The sequence below is a fragment of the Microtus ochrogaster genome, unplaced genomic scaffold (genome assembly GCF_000317375.1).
Source record: "Microtus ochrogaster isolate Prairie Vole_2 unplaced genomic scaffold, MicOch1.0 UNK48, whole genome shotgun sequence".
Classification (NCBI taxonomy): domain Eukaryota; kingdom Metazoa; phylum Chordata; class Mammalia; order Rodentia; family Cricetidae; genus Microtus; species Microtus ochrogaster.
Window position 1 is genome coordinate 849757 of NW_004949146.1, and position 5020 is coordinate 854776.

Here is a 5020-nt window from a genome sequence, read left to right on the forward strand (position 1 = left end):
AGAGCTAGTTCCAGGACAGGCTCCAAAGCCACAGAGAAACCCTGTCTCGAAAAACCAAAAAAAAAGAAAAAAAAAATAGCCCTTGAGAGCAAAGCCCATTGGGAGGTAATTTGGGGATGATATCCCTACTTGCTTTTCAGCATATACACCTGATATCTATTTTTTATATAATGGGTTTTGGGGCCAGGCCTGAGGCTTCTTTGTTGAGACAGTCTCATTATGTAGCCCTGAAATTCACTATGTAGACCAGGCTGGCCTCGAACTCTCAGAGATCTGCCTGATTCCGCCTCTTGAGTTCTGGGTTTAAAAGCATGTGCCACCATTCCCAATTAGGATTTGTTGTTATTGTTGTTTAAAAAGAACAAAAGCAAACAACTTTATGGACATAATTCAAGTGCTGTAAATGTAGTGCGTGTTTTCAGGACATTGGCAAAGCAATGCAGCCATCCCTATTATCCGAGTCCAGTTTGGGTTTTTAACCAGAGGCGGTGAGGCCAACCCCTCCTTCCTTCAGATCTGAACCTGGCTGAGGACAGCATTCCGCTGAGTCACAGCGCGAGTGTCCTAGGTGATCCTGGGACTGACGTCTGGCGCCCCCTAGCGAGGCTTGAGTGCAATTCGGGTCCCCACCCAGCGCAGTCCTGGGAAGCTTCTGGGGTCCCTATCACGGACCCCGGACCAGCCTCACTCCGGTTCCCCCCAAACTCCCCTCCCACTCCCCTTTTTACAAAGGAATGAAACGCAGCGGTGTGACACAGGAGTTTAAAGGTGGGTTTTAGTGTCACAAGATCTGAGTTCGAACCTTGCCCGCTCTAGCTATGAGGGTTACTCAGTTTCCTCAGGTATGAGAAGGTACTAATTCTTTCTCCTGGAGTGGTTGCCCTTCAGAGTTTAGCCTGTAAACTCCTCAGGCAGGAGTTTAGAAGCCATCCTATTTAATTACCCAGCTACCAAAGGGTGTTGAGGCCCCTCCATTACCCAAGTAGCTCCCAGAAACTCCAGTGCTGGTTACTAAACAGTGTTGCCGTGAGCAAGACCCAGACAATGAGGGATGCCTGGTGTATCTTTTCCTTAGCAAGAAACGCCTCCAGACCCGAGACCTGCAGTCCAGGGAGGTACCCTTCTCCCTTGGGAAGAAGGTTGGAAGATCTGGGAATTGGGAAAGACCAGGGCTTCCTTTTGGAGCCTGCAGGGACGTTCTCACCAGGGAACGGCTAATTGATATTTGTAGACTTCTGCAAGTCAGCCCCAGATGGGGAATCAGGCCCAGCCCCATTGGGCACCTTGCCCCCAGGGTAGCAGGGTGGGAACCCAGAGGGCATCAGTCTACCTTGGTAGACTGCAGTGTCTTAAAAACCTGTCAAGATCCCCATCCTGCCCACCTTAAAGGTTTCAGGTGAGCTCAGCGGCTCTGCCATGGAAAGGAACCCAGGGAAAATGGCAGACATGCGGAGGAGACATGCGGAGGAGAGCAAGCACGCCTCCAGGAGGGCTCCAAAGGGGCCCGTGAGGGGGTCAGCTGCCTGGGGTTCCCTTGTCCACCTCCGGACACTTTAGAGGGCCACCTGAGATGTCAGATGGGGTGTATGGAAGACTTGCAGGCCACTCGACAGAAGGGCCGGTGTCTTTCAGCCTGGGAAGTCCCGTTCTTTGGAAACAGGAGCGCCTGGGGGCTTCTACGCATTCCCAGGCCTTGGAGGGTCTGGAAAATGTATGTGTTACATGTGATTAAATGTGATGAAAATGGCAATGTCGGCAGGATAGCCTGCAAGGGCACCCAGGGGCCTGTGGGGAGCACACAGTGAATCGCTCCTGCTTCAGCGGGTACCTGGTAAGCACTTCCTGATGCCGGGTCTTGGGGTTCTGAGGCATCAACCTAGACAGGTGCCCAGTGGGGCTCGTCTGCACCTGTCATCAGTGTGGGTCATAGGCTGGGGAAAGGACCACTCCCTCTTGCTCGCCAGGGATCTGTTCTTTCTGGGGTTTTGGTCCAATGGACCCCCAAGGATGTTCCAGAACATTCTTTCCTTTCCTCACCATCCCTTTCTCCCTTCCTCTTCTCCTCCCTTTCTCCTGCCTTTTCTATGGTGCAGGTGGAACACAGTACATGCTAAGCTAGTGTTCTACCATGGAGCTACATACCCATCTTGGCTTGGCTCCTGGGTCCTGAAATCCCCAGCTGACCTAGCCCAGCCTGGATGGTATAAAGAAAGATAGCTGCCCTCCCAGGACTGGGGGACTTCCCTACTTATACGGTTTTTCCTATTCCCCACAAAGGAAAGGAGCGGCCCTTGAGTTGTGCACAGCTTGTTTATTTTACACAGTGAATAGTAGCCTGTGTTTTTTAAGGATGACTTAATTTCTGCTCAGACCCCTGTAATTCATCCTACTTCCAGAGGGTGTGTCTGGTCCTCTATAGCCCTGAGCGGATGTTGGGGGTGTGTGCAGGGACAGAAGGATCATGAAGTCATAGCATGGATGGTGGTGTCTGAGAGGGTCGAGTGGGACAACTGACCAATCAGACACACCCTGGACCGTCATCCACAGCTGGCAAACTCCGGGGCATCACCCAAATGCTTGAGCGATGCTTGGCTCTCCAGCTGCAAAGTTCAAATGTGTAAAAACTTCTAGGAATAGCCGAAGACAACTCAACATGGAAAGCAAGCAGAACCCCACACTGAGGATGCAGGGAATATGGCCAAACCGCCCTGAGTGTGAGTGATCACATCTGATCCCAGAATCTAAGCAGGGTCAGGCTTGGGTGGGAGAATACAGGGAGAGACTACAGCGCAGGGATACTTGCCGGCAACTCATTTATTTTTAAATTATTGTTGTTGTTATTATTATTATTATTTGGAAGGATATTGAAAATATACTGGAGCCGGACGGTGGTGGTGCTCACCTTTAATCCCAGCACTTGGGAGGCAGAGGCAGGCGTATCTCAGTGAGTGTGAGGCTAGCCTGGTCTCCAGAGTGAGTTCTAGGTCAATCACAGTGAGACTCTGTCTTGAGAAAAGAAAAAAGGTGGACAGTGGATGAGGAGAAACGCCTAACATAGACCTCTGGTCTCCATTTGCGCGTGCACACATGAGCACATGCACCCTCTCAAGTGTGTTGGTGCGCGCGCGCACACACACACACACACACACACACACACCAGTAACTTAGTAAACAAAATGGAATACCTCTGTATTGAAAAAAAGAATCCCCTAGTCTTTAAAGCGAGTTCCAGGACAACCAGGGCTCCTTTACACAGAGAAGCCCTGTCTCGCAAAACCAAACCAAAAATAAATAAATAAAAATTTAAGACTCCATAAAAACAAAGATCCATGAGAAAATTTTAATGTAAGTCAGAAGGGGCGGGAGAAACAGCCATATCGTATAAGCTTATTGTGTTCCAGTTGTTTCTGCTTTGTTTTCTTTTTCAACTTGACACAAGCTAGATAATGAGGAGGAACCTCAGTTGAGAAACTGGCTCCATCAGAGTGCCCGTAGGCGAGTCTACAGGGGTATATTCTTGACTGATGATTGGCATGGCTAGACCCCGCCCACTGTGGGCAGTGCCACCCCTGGGCGACGGTCCTGAGTTGTGGAAGAAAGTAGGCTGAGCAAGCCGTGCCGATCAAGTCAGTAAATGTAGTTCCTCCATGGCCTCTGCTTCAGTTCCTGCCTTGAAGTTGCTGTCTTGAGCTCCTGCCCTGGCTTCCCTCTGCGGCGTGTGGCCTGAGAATTGAAAGATGAAATAACCCTTTTTCTTTTCCAAGTCACTTGTGGGCGTGGTTTTTTATCACATCAGCAGAAACCCAATTCAGACAAAGTGAGCGGAATGGCCAAGTAGGACCTTGTAGCCTTGGAGAAGGGACGTTGTCTCTCAACAGAACTGCCCTGTTGTCCAGCCCCTTCTCCTGTCCCCATGGTGTCCCTCCACCCTACCCCTCTTTGCCCAGCCAACCAGGCCCCTGCCTCAAGTACACTTGTGGATTCTAATCTTCCAGTCTAACTTTGGAAGTCAGTCTACCACTTTCTAAGGTGCACTCCCTGAGCCTACACCTTCCTTTCCATCTCCTCTACCCACCATCTAGTTCTGGCCTTTAAACTTTCCCCCGGGACCATGGCCGTCACCTCCCTGCCAGCAAACGCTCTTACTCTCCCGTTAGCCCTGCTCATCGCCGCCAAGTTCACCTTAGGACAGCTCTTCGGTGCTGTCCCTGGGGATGAGCAGAGTCGAACCCAGCCACTTCACCCTCCTCCAGACACTGCTACGCCCTGCAATTTAGTCTGTTCATCACTGACTGGGGGGACATGCAGGGGCTGGAGGAGGGTGCTGGCTGCCGTGGTGGAGGCAAATCTTCCCGTCTAGATGCAAGGCAGGGTGCTACCTGGGGTCCAAAAGGAAGATGGCTCTCTCTGCAAAAGTGCTCTCTTGGCTTTGTGCCCATCTTCCCTGTCTGGGGCCTGGCATATAGCCCAGTTGTAGACGCTTGCCTAGGAAGCAGAGCCCTGGATTCCACCCTCAGCACTGCGTGAACAGGCACGGTGGTAACTAGTTTATGTAAACCACTCAGGAGGTGGAAGTGTAAGGCCATCTTTGGATGCGTAGCTAGTTTGAGGCCAGCCTGGGATACCTGTGACCCTGTCTCAGCAATCCATAAAAGGAGTTCCAGAGTCAGAGACAGGAGCTGAGATTGGGATAGGGGTGTGGCTTACAGATATTAAAAAAAAAATACAGGCGCAGGTGCTGGAGAGATGGCTCAGCCGTTAAGAGCACTTGGCTGTGATTCCAGAGGACCCAGGTTCAATTCCCAGCACCCACATGGCAGCTCACAACTGTCTGTATCTCCAAGATTTGAAGCCCTCACTCAGATATACATACAGGCAAAGAACAACAATGCACATAAAATAAAAATAAATTTAAAAAATTTAAATACTGCTGGGCGATGGTGGCGCACGCCTTTAATCCCAGCACTCGGGAGGCAGAGGCAGGCGGATCTCTGTGAGTTCGAGACCAGCCTGGTCTACA

General features: G+C 50.9%; 1 protein-coding gene across 12 annotated transcripts in view; it reads left to right on the plus strand.

Annotated features, from left to right (window-relative positions):
- Mapt (microtubule associated protein tau) overlaps positions 1-5020 on the plus strand; it is a 101787-nt gene that overhangs the window by 44083 nt on the left and 52684 nt on the right. The window lies entirely within an intron of this gene.